The sequence below is a fragment of the Astyanax mexicanus genome, chromosome 23 (genome assembly GCF_023375975.1).
Source record: "Astyanax mexicanus isolate ESR-SI-001 chromosome 23, AstMex3_surface, whole genome shotgun sequence".
NCBI lineage: Eukaryota > Metazoa > Chordata > Actinopteri > Characiformes > Acestrorhamphidae > Astyanax > Astyanax mexicanus.
The window spans coordinates 25334012-25350202 of NC_064430.1; the positions used below are offsets into that span (position 1 = coordinate 25334012).

General features: G+C 38.0%; 1 protein-coding gene across 1 annotated transcript in view; it reads left to right on the forward strand.

The window, feature by feature from the left end:
- Positions 1–7376: 7376 nt before the first annotated feature.
- The window catches only part of cdh11 (cadherin 11, type 2, OB-cadherin (osteoblast)), a 256020-nt gene continuing 247205 nt past the window's right edge, over positions 7377–16191 (forward strand). Inside the window, exon 1 of the mRNA XM_049471152.1 lies at positions 7377–7382. The gene's annotated coding sequence lies outside the window, so the exon portion shown is untranslated. The remainder of the gene's footprint in view (positions 7383–16191) is intronic.

Genomic DNA, 16191 nt, shown 5'->3' on the forward strand with positions numbered 1-16191 from the left:
AGAAAGAATTAAAGAGTTTTTTTATTTATAGGTTTATGTTTGAGTAAAATGAAAATTGTAGTCTTATTCTATAAACTACAGACAACATTTCTCCCAAATTCTAAATAAAAAAATAGCACAAAACAAGTTCATATTCATTAAGTTTTAGAAATCAAGAGTTCAGAAATCAATATTTGGTGGAATATCCCTGGTTTTTAATCATAGTTTATTTCATGCATCTTGGCATCATGTTGTTCTCCACCAGTCTTACACACTGCTTTTGGATAACTTTAAGCTGCTTTACTCCTGGTGCAAAAAATTAAGCAGTTCAGCTTTGATTGATGGCTTGTGATCATCCATCTTCCTCTTGATTATATTCCAGAGCTTTTAAATTTGGAAAATCTAAGAAACTTGTCATTTTTAAGTGGTCTCTTATTTTTTTTCCCAGAGCTGTAATTTCATATGTCTTTGGCTCTAAAAATACGATTTCTGCTCCTATATGACACCAACCACAAGGGTTTCCCTACTGTTAAAATCCAAAAACTGTTTGCCAACATATTAAAAGCCTACAGTATCTTAGAGACAAATGATGCTTTGCAAGATGCAACATACTAAACTACTAACTTACCACCAACTACTGGCTTATTAAGGCTTAATAAGAGTGTAATAAAGGGCTTAATAATGCATTGAATGTACTGAAGCATGTTTATAATCTTTTAAAGAGGCTCTAGAGTGGACTGAACCCCCGCAGAACCTGGTGGTGAGGATGAACAGTGTGAGTGATGAGGGGTGAGGAAGCTCTGAACAGATTTATAGTCTATTTTTATCTTCTGCTCTACAATCGTTCTGCTTTCCTCATCAGATCTCTGTGGTCCAGAGAAGATTCCCACTGAGAGGCTTGTTGACTTTATTCCACCTGTGAGGTTTTCTGGGCCGGAGAGCTGGACGCTTCAGTCTAGACGTTTTATGATGAAGAAAAAAAAAAGCAAAAGAAGATAAAATCCAAAATAAAACCTCTGCATTGTGGTGTCACCTGAAAAAGCAGAGTTTTTTAAAAGCCCCCTGTTCAAATCTTTCAGCTGCAGTTTTTCACTGATGTCCTGAACCCTGGAGAGAGAAAAATGAGCAGGATTAAAAAATCGGGTTGATATAATAAATGCTGATCTGACTTTTTTTTTTTCAAGGAAATCAATCAAACTATCGATTGATTTACCTTCAGCACTGTCAAGAGAACATGAAGATGAAGATGTGGTCTGGTTGCTTGGTTGTTTTCTCACATTTCTTAAAAAATATACAGCTTTGAAAAAATAAAATTAAGAGACCACTTCAGATTCTAAATAAGTTTTTGCTTATGTTTTTTTGCTTTTGTTTTTTTACTAGTAATAGGTTTATGTTTGAGTAAAATGATTTCTTCGATATTCTATAAACTACAGACAAGATTTCTCCCAAATTTCACATAAAAATATTGTCGTTTAGAGCATTTATTTGCAGAAGGCTGAAATAGCAAAAACAAAAAAAGAAAAAGAAAAGATGCAGAGCTTCCAGACCTCAAGTAATGCAAAGAAAACAATACTTGTTCATATTCGTAAAGTTGTAAGAGTTCCCTGGTTTTTAAACACAGTTTTTTTCATGCATCTCGGCATCATGTTCTCCTCCACCAGTCTTACACACTGCTTTTGGATAACTTTATGGCTTTACTACTGATGCAAAAATTCAAGCAGTTCAACTTGGTTTGATGGCTTGTGATCATCCATCTTCCTTTGATTATATTCCAGAGGTTTTCAATTTGGTAAAATTTGGTAAAAAACATCTTAATGTTAGTTTGGTATACAGTGAGTAGCCCTACAGTATTTAAGTAATGTTCTATTTCATATTATGAGAAGCAAGAACCAAATGAAGGTCAGTCAGTCTGAAAAGAAGAATTTCAAGAACTTTTTTTAAGTATCTTTAAGTGCAGTCAACACAAAGACCATCAAAAATGTTATAATGGTGAAACTGGCACTCATCAGCCCCAGGAAAGGAAGAGCAAGAGTTTCATTTGTTTTACAGGATAAATTCATCAGAGTTACCAGCAACTACCATACATGATTCCTTATGTGTTCTTTTATATGTGTCTGGATAGTTTAAAGTATTTCGTTGCTTTTAGATCATTCTGTAAGATTTATAAAAGTCTTAAAAAAACATTTTCCTCTGTTCTCCCGTCTGCAGAAATGGATCACGCCCAAAAAAGCGGGATGTCGTAACGAATTCCCACAACAGACTCGGCTAACGATTCCTCTCTCTCTCTCTCTCTCTCTCTTTCTCTGCTGCTTCTGATAACTGTATAATTCTGGACAGGTGACCTAATTCTGTATCCATTCATTCGGCTCATTAGCGAGCCTATTTGAAGCGACACACATTAAAGCGCTCTGAAACACAGCCGTCACCGGCGTCCGCTAAGCCCTTTGGCGTGTAAGTAGGTGTTTAGCACAAATGAGGAGCAGAATGAAGGTTTTCACTCAGGCTTTGTTTTCGCAGCCGAGGATCGGGCGCCGTGATGAATGCCGAGGCCGAGACTCCGGCACTCCATTGCCAGGATAATATATTTCTAATTCCCTGCTCGGATAAATCACCGGCTGAGAATTGGATATTAATTTCCAGAGTCTGAACGAGTTTTTTTTTTTTTACGATGGATTACTGAACTGAACGGTGTGACTGTGCAGCTTTTTTACTGCTGTGAGAGGAAAAAGAGGAATGCTTTATACCTTTATTTATTTATTTATATATATTTTTATTTATCTTGATTATCTGTTAATCAAGAATTTGGGACAGTTATAGAAAATGTTGGCAACCATATACACACAATACATAACATCTTTATACAGTTATATATATATATATATATATATATATATATATATATATATATATATATATATATATATATATATAAGTGCAAAAATCGAACAGTACTTATTGAACAGCACACAGTTCTGTATATATGTATGTGGGTGTGTTATATGTCTTTGTGGGGACATGTTGTGGTTTGTAGGGACAAGTTACACACAAATACATATGTGATACAATTGTGTTCTTGGGTGATTGTGCATCATTGTGTGTATATGTGTGTTTGTTAAATGTTCCTACAAACTACAATAGGTGAAATAGTATTTGGTCCCCACAAAGCTATAAATACACAAATTCATCACAGATTTGTATTTATTTATTTTTTATCTATCCATCCATCCATCCATCCATCCATCCATCCATCCATCCATCTATCCATCTATTTAAGTGCAAGAAAAGCAAACACCACATATAACCCTTGTGGAGAGTGAAAAATAATTGAAATATGAACATATTTATGGTAGTATAGTAGTTTTTTAGGAATATTTTACACACATATACACAACAAAATAAAACCCAACTTTACACATTAATGAATGTAGTAATACATGCATGAGAACAAAAGCGGAAGTATATCATATGGCCCTGCAAGCCAGGTCCACATTGTCATAATGCTGGTCCCCATAAAGACACAAATATATGTGGGTCAAATGTCCTAATAAACTTTAATCAGTAGAAGTTTTTATTGTTCTAGTCCCCACAAAGTCATAAATACAATATAAATACATCACAGATTTCTGTTTTTTTTTTTTTTTTTTTTTTCGTGGGGATATATTGTATTAGAGTATATATTATAATTGATTTCTTATTCCCTGCTTTGATAAATCACAGACTGAGAATTAGATACTGTCTTAATTTCTAAGAGTCTAAAATATTTATTTATATTTTTTCTTGTTTACGATGGATTATCAAACTGAACGGCGCGACTGCAGGTTTTTTACTGCTGTGAGAAGAAAAAGAAGGGTGTTTTATTTCTGTTGTTTTTTTATTTATTCATGAACTATCTCAATTATAAATTGATTATAATTAGAATTAAAGATTTTGTGGGAAAAGATATAAATATACACTTACACACTAACTAGTGTGTTGTGTGTGTATTATGCTCTTGTGCATAAGTGTATACTTATGTAGTGATACTGTTCATAATTTTGGGTATATGTGAGTTAAATGTCCCCGTAAACTCCAATAGGATAAAATCATCTTTGTTCTAGTCCCCACATAAATACATAAATACAAAATATATTCATCGCAGATTTCTGTTTTTGAGGGATATATTGTATAAGAGTAAACTGTATATTATAATTGATTCTCATATAAATCACAGTCTGAGAGTTAGATACTGTATTCATTTCTGTGCAGGTTTTTTACAGCTGTAAGGAGAAAAAGAGGGGTCTTTTATATATTAATTTTTTTATTATTAAATTTCTCTCCTTTAAAATTGATTATAATTAGAATGAAAGAAATTGTGGTAAAAGATTTAAATATACACTTACACACTTACTAGTGTGTTGTATGTGATGTTGTGCTCTTGTGCATAAGCGTATGCTTACGTGGTGAAAATGTGCATTATTTTGAGTATATGTGGTGAAATTTTATATTTTTTAACAATTATAAGTTATTATAATCTCCAATTGGTTAAATGCTTTATTGTTCTGCTATCCACAAAGTCATAAAAACAAAATAAATTCATTGCAGATTCATATTTTTGTAGGGATGTACTCTATTATAGTATATATCATATATATATATATATATATATATATATATATATATATATATATTTTTTTTTTTTTTTTTTTTTTTTTTTTTTTTTTTGCTGCTTGGATGAATCACAGGCTGAGAATTGGATATTAATTTCTAAAAGTCGAGAGAACATGTTTTTTTTTATGATGGATTAGAAAAAGAAAAAGAGGGGTGTTTTATATTTTTTCTTTTTTATTAATTTATGAACTTTCTCCCCTCTATAATTGATTAATCAGCAGTGACAGCGTCTGTGTCTGTGAGATTTCTTCATAGGCAGATAACTGATGCCAGTATTTACTCTCCACCGGTCCAATATGAATTGTTTATTTATTGATGCAGACAAAGCGCAGATTGAACGCAGCCGAGCCGGCGGAGGACGGAAACCCCGAAACACCGGGAGAGAAAAACCAACAGGACAGGAAGTGTAATTCCAAATCCAATCTACAGCACACACACAAAACCCAGCATTCAAATGGAGTGACTGGACCAGAACCTGGAGGAGAATTTAGATAAAGCAGTGCAGAGCTGAACGTGCCCAAGCAGAAATGCAGAAACTCCAGCTCTCTGATCAACTGCACTCCACCCGGATCAGCTCAGAACTACAGCAGAACTCAGAGTATAAAAAATACAACATCATATCAACCCCCTGTAATAGATCCACCTTATAATACACTTCTACTGCATATGCAAAATATGAAACTCATATACATCTCTGGGAGAATTTAAGATACCTGCTTTTACCATTTATAGGTTTATGTTTGAGTAAAATGGACATTGTTTTTTATTCTATAAACTACAGACAACATTTCTCCCAAATTCCACATAAAAATATTATCATTTAGAGCATTTATTTACAGAAAATGAGAAATGCAGAGCTTTCAGACCTCAAATAATGCAAAGAAAACAAGTTCATATTTATTTTAAAGTTCAGAAATCAATATTTGGTGTAATAACCCTGGTGGTTTTTAATCACAGTTTTCATGCATCTCTGCATCATGATCTCCTCCACCAGTCTTGCACACTGCTTTTGGATAACTTTATGCTGCTTTACTCCTGGTGCAAAAAGCATGTCAAGCAGTTCAGCTTGGTTTGATGGCTTGTGATCATCCATCCTCCTCTTGATTATATTCCAGAGGTTTTCAATTTGGTAAAATCATAGAAACTCATCATTTTTTAAGCGATCTCTTATTCTCTTTTTTCCAGAGCTGTATTATATAGATGTATTACACACAGGGAGATCTTTTTAAATTGTTTTTTTCTTTTATTGTTGATGATTATGGCTTACAGCCAATATAAAAAAAACCCAAATCAGTATCTCAGAGAGTTAGAATATTATATAAGACCAATTGGTACTTTTGTCAAGTACTGTGTGTGAAGTCCTGCTGGAAAATGAAATCCACAACAAGTGATGGTTTGGAGAGCCATGTCAACCTCCCACTAACATTGCACTAGAATCACCAGATCAGTATACAACGCAAGATTCTTTGTTTAATCGATTTTATTCAGGACCTTTTTTTCATTTTGTCTTGGTACTATTTAAATTAAAAGTGTAAAGTTATCTTAATATATATATATATATATATATATATATATATATATATATATATATATATATATATATATATATATATATATATATATATTATTTGTTTTTAAGAAATAGGAAAGGCCATGCAATGCCAATAAATGCATCCATAAAAATGCAGCAAGAGATTGGAGAGAATTAGCTGTGATGCTAACAGCTGGTCTCAGCAGGGTAGAAGCTGCAATGCTAACAGACTCAGCAGCTGGGCTTCAAGAGATTGGAGATTGTTAGCTAGGATGCTAACAGCCGGTCTCATCGGGGTAGAAGCTGCAATGCTAACAGACACATCAACTGGGCTGCAAGAGATTGGAGAGGGTTAGCTGCAGTGCTAACAGCTGCAGTGCTAACTGCCAGGGCAAGTTAGAGCTTTAGTGCTAACAGACACTCACTGTAGCTGGGCTTGGAAGGATTCGAGAGGGTTAGCTGTGATGCTAACAGCCGGCCTCAGCAAAGTAGAAGCTGCAATGCTAACAGACACATTAGCCGAGCTTGGAGAGAATGGAGAGGGTTAGCGGGGATGCTAACAGCTGATCTCAGCAGGGTATAAGCTGTAATAATCAAAGACACATCAACTGGGCTTGACAAGGTTGGGTTGGAGCAAGTTAGCCATGATGCTAACAGACACATAAGCTGGGCTTCAAGAGATTGGAGATGGTTAGCTGTGATGCTAATTGCCAGTCTCATCAGGGTCGAAGCTCTAATGCTAACCGACAAATCATCTGGGCTTGACACGGAAGGGTTGGAGCAGGTTAGCCTAGTAGAGGTTAGAGCTTCAATGCTAACAGGTACAGCAGCATGCCCCAGCGTGGATGGAGTGGACGAATAGGAGTAGGAGGGGGGCGTGGCTAAAGATAAAGCTTTTTTGTTGTTGGTTTGACATGTGTAGACCGCTTTAGCGTAATCTTCCGTAGCTTTTAGAAGCTTGTTTTGTTGTCATTCTTGTCTGCTCTGCAGTTTTTCACCTCTAAAGCTGCTTACTGCTTGTGTTGGAGGGTAGGGAACGAGGGAGGGGGGGTGGGGGGGGGTGTTAGCATGGCGCTATCCTTGTGTAAAATATGTTTTTTTTTTCTTTTAAAACCAAACAAGAGCATCCTCTCAGCTCATCCTCACTGTCCGTATCCAGATCAGGCCTTCAGCCCTTCTGACGGATTTACAGAAAAGCTGCTTTATCCTGGCGGCCCCCGGCACAGTGTGGGGCCAGGGGCCCGGGGTCAGCGCTCTGTACTGACCGTCCAGCTCCGGCACGAGGAGGTCAGCATGGTAATAATGCTGATTTAACCTGAGCGTTCAGACCAACAGCGCGGGGTTAACCACAGGGTCAAGGGCATCAATACACTGCTAAACAGCATTAATTCATTTACTCACACTAACACATTCACATTCACAGCACACACACTCTTATAAACCATTCTTCATGAGGTATTTATTAAAGCCAAGGGTTCCGTATGTACATTTACAATGATGATTTGCAAGAAAAATATATTTAAAGTCTTTATTTTTCCTATTTTATAATAAGTGTCTGTAATAACCGTGTAATTACATGTTAACAAACATGTAATAACAGTGCAACTACCGGAAAAGTAACATATTGATTGCAGTAGTACAGATTGAATGAAAGTTGGGCCGCTGTTAAGCAGGTGTTTATAATGTGAGATTCAAAGTTTGAACGCTAGGTGTCAGACACGGGCCAAAGAGTCTAATAGAGGCGAGTGTGCAGTTGTAGCGCAAAAAACGGGCCAAAGAGTCCAAAGAGGAGAGAGTGTGCAGTTGTAGCGCAGAAAAACAGGCCAAAGAGTCTAATAGAGGCGAGTGTGCAGTTGTAGAGCAGAAAAACAGGCCAAAGAGTCTAAAAGCGGAGAGAGTGGTCAGTTGTAGTGCAGAAAAACGGGCCAAAGAGTCTAAAAGCGGAGAGGGTGCTCAGTTGTAGCACAGAAAACGGGCCAAAGAGTCTAAAAGCAGAGAGTGTGCGCAGTGTTAGAGCAGAAAAACGGGCCAAAGAGTTTAAAAGCGGAGAGGGTGCGCATTTCTAGCGCAGAAAAACGGGCCAAAGAGTCTAAAAGTGGAGAGAGTGCGCATTTCTAGCGCAGAAAAACAGGCCAAAGAGTCTAAAAGTGGAGAGGGTGCGCATTTCTAGCGCAGAAAAACGGGCCAAAGAGTCTAAAAGCAGAGAGTGTGCGCAGTGTAAGAGCAGAAAAACGGGCCAAAGAGTTTAAAAGCGGAGAGGGTGCGTATTTCTAGCGCAGAAAAACAGGGCAAAAGAGTCTAAAAGCGGAGAGAGTGCGCATTTCTAGTGCAGAAAAACGGGCCAAAGAGTCTAAAAGCAGAGAGGGTGCGTATTTCTAGCGCAGAAAAACAGGGCAAAAGAGTCTAAAAGCGGAGAGAGTGCGCATTTCTAGTGCAGAAAAACGGGCCAAAGAGTCTAAAAGCGGAGAGGGTGCGCATTTCTAGCGCAGAAAAACAGGGCAAAAGAGTCTAAAAGCGGAGAGGGTGCGCATTTCTAGCGCAGAAAACCGGGCCAAAGAGTCTAAAAGCGGAGAGGGTGCGCATTTCTAGCACAGAAAAACGAGCCAAAGAGTCTAAAAGCAGAGAGTGTGCACAGTTTTAGAGCAGAAAAATGGGCCAAAGAGTCTAAAAAGGGTGAATGTTCAGTTGTAGCGCAGGAAAAGGACAAAAGAGTCTAAAAGTTGCCGTAATTAAGGAGTTTAATATTAAGTGACATCATGAAATTAAACATCAATTTGAAAAATCTTAGTTTACACAACACTGTCAAAGATAGATAAAGGTAGTAAGTCAAGTAAAATCATGTGTAAATGAAAGTAATCAGGAAAAAGTATTATTTAAAGTGGTATATTTCATTATTTGTTTTATTACAGAGTCTGTGGCCCGTGACTTCAAATATATTTCTCCTTCTGGCCCCCAACAAAAAAAGTTTGGACACCCCTGATCTAGAAACTATCTATATGCACCATGAAAGGGGAGGAGCTCTACATAATCTCCCTCTAGGTCAAGATTCTTCATACTCTTTTTTAGTGAGCTCCCCTGGTGACCAACTGTAGGATAGAATATTATGACTGGGGCTAAGTCTGGCTGGCACAGGCATCTGTTAGCTGAGGTACCAGAGCTTTCCTCACAGAATATGGTGATGGTGCATTGATTGGTGGCAGTTAAAAATAAAGTAGAGTGTGCTTTCACGCAATGCCTTCCAAATTGTGGGGAAAATGAGACAAAATTAGAGAAAAATTTGCAATACAAAGACCGATAAATAAGACAGAATTGCAGAAATTTACTGAGTGAATGGAAGCAGTTACTGGCCACATCTGGCACGGCAGCAGCAGAAGTCCCTTATCTCTCTATAGCGTTTAAGGGATGTTCACATCAGGAGGGGATTGGACGTGGTTGCCTGATTTCCAGAGTGATCACCAATTATATCTTTATGCAATGCCGAACAAATAAGGCGAGCCAAGCAAGTGTGAAAATGAAGGCAATGGAAAAAAGACAATTCCGGCTCGGCTAATGCACCACCCGAGATTTCAAACACACTGCGCCGGTCCACCTATCCGGGAGTGTGTGTTGGGATGGTACACCAGGGCCCCGTTATGGCTAGCTTCATTCAATTTCATTCGACAACAGACAAAGGATAATGACACGGAATAGCGTACTACCGACATTTCTCATGTGAAAAATGACTTTGCGACTCGGCTTTTCGCCTCAGGCTGCTGCGCAGAGTGCATCTCTCTGAGACAAGCTCTTGCAATTACTTACTACCAGTGGCGGCGGCACGGCTCGGCCCAGCGGGACTGGGACCACCCGCTCCCGTCACTGGCCCACCCGGAAAGAAAGAGCTAAAATGAGCTTCAGATGTTTAAAATCTTCTAAAACCTTTAAAACGTGATATAAAATAAATGTAGCATTGTCTATTATGTATATCATCGCTGTCCAATAAAAAAACACTTTTTTTGTCAATTTTTAGTTCAAACCATCCCTTACACTGTGACAAAATTTATTGATTAACGGCCCAATAGAAACTTTTCAAAATGACCTGAAATTAACTCTTTTTACATTGACTCCTGCAAATTTGCTGTTTTGGAGATGAGTATTTTTCATTGGACAATAACGATATACTCTTACAAATAAATGTGATAAAAAGGGTTCTAAGAGTGATGCCATAGAAGGGCCATGTTTGTTTCAGATATTAAAGAAATATTAAAATATATGTATTGGTTCGTGTAAAGGTTCTTTACCAACTTATAGTTCTTTATGGATTTAAAAGTGGTTCATCCATAGCAAGAGTCAAAAAGTAATTGGAAAAAAGAAAAACCATCAATAGAAATGAGAGTGGCTTGACAAACAAAACAGGAATGCAATAAATGCTTAAATAAATATATGTTCTAAATACTGTGGAATAATGTTATAATTTTGACATATACTGAACATATGTGCCCTGAGTAGATATCTGCTGCTCTTAGGGCAGCAAGTCCTCTGCATGGTCTACACGACTACACATAGCAGGGTCTTTAACAGGAAGTGACAGCACAGTGAAGCACTGTTTCGATCAGGCCAAAGCATAAGACTCTGCAAGAAAATACAATCCACTAGAAACTCATTAACACTGCAGTTACATTATTGAATTTTATCTCTGTAAAAATGTTATGACTGACCTCCTACCAAAAACAAAATCAATCAAGTCAGAACAGGTGCGTACAAGGCTAAAGAAAAAGAAAAACAAGGCCAGAGAAGAGCAAGACTTGAGAAGCAAAAGGGCAGAGAAGAAGAAGCCATATGAAAAGTAAAGCCCAAGAAGTACAAGGACAAGGTCCAAGGCAAGATCAAGGCCCAAGAACAGTGAGACACAGGAATAACAAGACCTGAGTAGATTAAGGCCCGAGAAGAGGTAAGCCCAAGAAGGGCAAGGACAAGGCCCAATGCTCATAGGAGTGAGGCCTTCTACAGCAAGGCCTGAGAAAAGCAAGGCTAGAGAAGAACAAGGCCCAAGACCTTAGAAGAGCATAACCTGAGAAGAGCAAGGCCAGAAAAACCCAAGAAGGACAAGGCCCAGAAATAATGAGACCCAAAATAACAAGACCTGAGATGAGTTAGGCCTGAAAAGAGTGAAGCCCACAAAAGACAAGAACAAAGCCCAATTCCAATAACAATGAGGCCTGAGAAAAACAAGGCCAGAGAAGATCAAGGCTAGAAAACAAGGCCACAAAAAAGCAGAGCCAGAGAAGAACAAGGCCCAAGACCTGAGAAAAGCACGACGAGAAAAGCACGATAAGGACAAGGCCCAAGAACAATGATGCGCAAGAATAGCAAAACCTGAGAATAGCAAGACCTAACAAATGCAACGCCTGCGAAGAGCAAGACCTGAGAAGAGCAAGACCAGAAAAGCCCAAGAAGGATGAGGCACAGAAATAAGTTTAAAATAACATTAGCAGAAAGAGCTTAGAAGAACAAGACCTACAAAATTCAAGACATGAGAAAAACAAGACCTAAGAAGAGCTAGCCCTGAAAAAAAAAGACCTACAAATAAAAAGACCTGAGAAATGCAAGGCCAGAAAAGCCCAAGAAGGACAAGGACAAAGCCCAACAATAATGATTCCAGAGAATAACAAGACCTGAGAAGAGTAAGGCCCAAGAAAGACAAGAACACAGCCCAATGCTGATAAGAGTGAGGCCTAAGTATAATGAGACCTTAAAAGAGCAAGACCTGAGAAAAGCAAGGCCTGAGAATAACAGAGCCTTAGAAGAGCAAGACCAGAGAAAAACAAGAACCGAGAAAAGCAAGGCCTAAAAAAGCAAGACCTAAGAACCACAAGAGCTTAGAAAAGCAAGGCCAGGAGGACAAGGACAAGGCCCAAGAATAATGATGCACTAGAATAACAAAACCTGAGAAAAGCAAGACCCGAAAAGCCAAAAAAGAACAAGCACAAAGCCCTAGAATGATGATTCCAGAGAATAACAAGGCCAGAGAAGAGTAAGGCCCAGAAAGGACAAGGACAAGGCCCAAAGCCGATAAGAGCGATCTGAAAAGAGCAAGGCTAGAAAACAAGGCCACAAAAAAGGAGAGCCAGAGAAGAGCAAGGCCCAAGACCTGAGAAGAGCAAGACCAGAGAAAAGTAAGGCCAGAAAAGCCTAAGAAGGACAAGGCCTAAAAAATATGATGCCCTTAAAAAACAAGACCTGAGAAGAGTAAGGCCTGAGAACAGTAAAGTCCAGGAAGGACAAGGCCTAATTCTGAGCAAGAGCCTGAGAAAAGCGAGTAAAATATGAAGAGGTCAGAGCTACTTATCTCTCACTGTACTCCTCCTCCTCCTCCTCACACCGACACCCTGCCCTCCACCCTCATCAATATGCCTCAGTCAGCAGAGCCCTGCTGAAAGTTGCATGATTTGTAACAACACGTTTTAAAGCAGCCCGGCCTTAAACGCCTGCTAAATATGATATGAATAAAATAAAAGCAGCCGAATAATCCTGACCCCTCTCAAGACAGCATGAAAGTTTTATTTTAATAAATGAATAATAAACTGCAGAACCTTCTTCTTTAAAGCTGATGATTTATGTATAAATCATTATTCTCTTCAGACACTTCACATGCTTCATTACAGGAAAATCTCCACCGCATCTGACGGGGTGGATGAACTTTTTTAATTGCAACGTTTCTGTGATTAACCCCAATTAATCATGTATTTCACTGCAAACAAAACGAATTTAGGAGGTGAAGATGTCCACCAAGCTTAAATAATAATCTCTATTAATAACTTTCAGCGATAACAGCTCACCTACTCTGTCTTATGCAGCAATTATTAGTGAACCTGAAGCAAAGGTTTCTAATAATACCGTACCTCTCATGGTGTACACTATATATCACTATAAATTTACACACAAAAAAAAAAATCACCCATGAGTAAGTATGGGATTGCAAATAAGTTTGGTTCACCAGAAACTATAAATTATTAAACATTTAGACTGATATGAACAATATTTATTGAACTACTATTGAAATACAAAAAGTAGTGTGTATTACGACATGCCAGTCATCTTGGCATGAAGGTGTATGGGTTCTTAATGGTGTCCCATTATAATCCATCCTACTGCATGTGGTAGCGGAAGAGTTATCACAATGCATCCAATTTCTCCCAACACATTTTCAATCAGGGATAGGTCTGGGAATGAAAAAAAGATGAGAAAATGAGAAAATGTCAAGATGTGCAAAGCTGTCATCTAAGCAAGAAGACCTAATTTTTGAAGAATCTAAAATTTAGTTTTTTCTTTATAGTTTGGATGACGTTAGTATTAATGTACAGTACAATGCAAAACATTTAAAAAATATGAAAATATATTGAAAATGAGGAGATGGTGGTGAGCTTCCACACCCAAAGATCTAAATCAATGAAGACATTTTCATTCAGAAAGTTCAGGGGAACTGTGGCAGTCAAGACACATGACATACAGTAGAAGCCTCATATGCTGGTAAGAGAGGCAAATCAAAGCTACTAAATGAAATCTTAGCTACTTAGATAGGCCATGAGGGTGGTGAACTGTTGCAAAAAACATAGAAACATAGAAAAAACACTACATTCTAGCTTTGAACACATCTGTTATTGATGAAGTTACGCTGAACCAAAACAAAACAAGGAACCTAATAAACAAAAAAAAACACTGAAACAAAACTAAAAAAACAAGGAACACTGAGAACAAAGCAAAACACAGGAAAACAGCATAACAGGCGTAAAAAGTACAAGAACCGACAACGAGAACAGAATTACACGGACTATAAATACACACGGACAAGGACAGGAAACAGGAAACAGCTGGGGCTAGGGGGCGGAGCTACAAATGAACAGAGCCAGAGCACAAGGAACGGGTAAACAGAAAGACAAGCACAGAGAGGAAACACAGAGAAACAGGGCAAAGACGAGACAGAAATACTGAAAATACTGAGATTTTCAGTAACACTTTATTTTAAGGAACAAAAATTAGGCGCTTATTAATGTTTTACTATTTGCTTAATAAAGCCTTAATTAGACATTTGTAACTGATTTATTCACTATTTATTAGGCTTTATTCTGTATAAGTGCTTAATTAGATGTCTATTATGTGGAAATTATTAATAATGGCTGTACTAGTCATTATAAAGCACAATAAACAGTTATGTTAAAACCCTGTTAAGCAGATTAGATTATTAAGCATTAACTATTAGCTTATTCCACATGTTATTACTGTGTATAATAGGCAGCAGTTTGAGTTTATCTATGTGAGTTTGGGAAGGTTATTGCTGTGCTGGAGTTTATTATAAAAGAGTTAATAAGGGCTTAATAAGTCACTAATAGACATGAAAGAAGTGTACTATATTCTAAAGTGAGGTTCTGTTCATCACTAATTAGACACTACAAAGAACTGAATAAAAATTGGAGCAATCACACAATTAATAACTCAGAATAAAGCCTAATAACTGGTGAATAAATCAGTTATAAATGTCTAATTAAGGCTTTATTAAGCAAATAAAAATACATTAATAAGCGCCTAATTTGTGTTTCCTTAAAATAAAGTGTTGCCAGATTTTCTAAAGTTAAACTTTCCAGATGGGAGCAAATCGATTCCGACAAAATCCCTCCAGATGTTTACTCATATTTTAAACACACTCTTTATACCTGTGATTTGCTTCCACAAAAAAATCACATCCCCAAAGATCCCTCAGCAGCAGCTGTATGAATCCAGGTGATATTATACCGCTGGAGCTGGAGGAAACCGTGGCGGATCTTTCCGGCAACGCCGAGGCTTGTTTAGTGTTGCTGCCCTGTTCTCTGGAGCACTGGCTCAGCGGCAGGGTTAGTGGGGATCAGGTTAGCAGAGCTGGAGGCTGGAGATAATTGGGCAGAACGCGACACACTGTGGCAGAATGACCACCTCGGGGGCTCTAGCACTAATCCCCGCCCCCCTTGAGGGGATTAAACTGCAGGATCACTATCTACCACCCCCCCACCTCCCCTGGCACCACATCCGCCAGGGAACCCCCCTGTGAACTGAACTGCTGCCAGCATGGCTCTGCCTCGCTCTTACCTTCACCGAGAGGGTCCCAGACGTGCACTAAAGAAATGACTTATTGTTTTAGCTTAAAAAGGTCGGAGCCCTGCCCGCCTTCAGATATAGAGCCCTCACAATTTCTGCAGATGAGTTTACACACCGGGAATATAAAAAGAAGATACCACTTAAAAAAAAAAAAAACCTCTAGAATATAATCAAGAGGAAGAAGGATGATCACAAGCCATCAAACCAAACTGAACTGCTTGAGTTTTTTGCACCAGGAGTAAAGCAGCATAAAGTTATCCAAAAGCAGTGTGTAAGACTGGTGGAGGAGAACATGATGCCAAGATGCATGAAAAAAAAACTGTGATTAAAAATCACCAGGGTTCACCAAATATTGATTTCTGAACTCTTGAAACTTGAATCAATATGAACTTGTTTTCTTTGCATTATTTAGAAAATCTGAAAGCTACATATGTACATTGCATGTGTTGGCCAACACACTCCCTTGAATTGAACACACTCATAATTCATACTGACAAGACAAGACAACCATATTTATCATACTTGTGATGGGATCACAGATGTATTAAAGGCCCCAACTTTAACCCTGTTATCTTTGCAGTAAACAGACACATGTCCACTCAAGACACACAGTGATACAGTTTAATACAGACTTCACTCACAAGATAACACCTTATACTAGTGCATCTAAAAAATAAAGAATATAATTGAAAAGTTCCCTTATTTCAGATTATTGCTTACAGCCAATGAAAACCCAAAAATCAGTATCTCAGAAAAATAGAATATTAGAATATAAGAACTATTGGTACTTTTGGCAGTGTGAGCAGTGTGCCAAGTCCTGCTGGAAAATCCGGAAAATCAGAAAATCCGCATCTCCATAAAAGTTGTTACACTTTCCAGGAAATAACAGCACTTCATGCTTCCCTCTGCTGACAACTTTTTTATGGCGA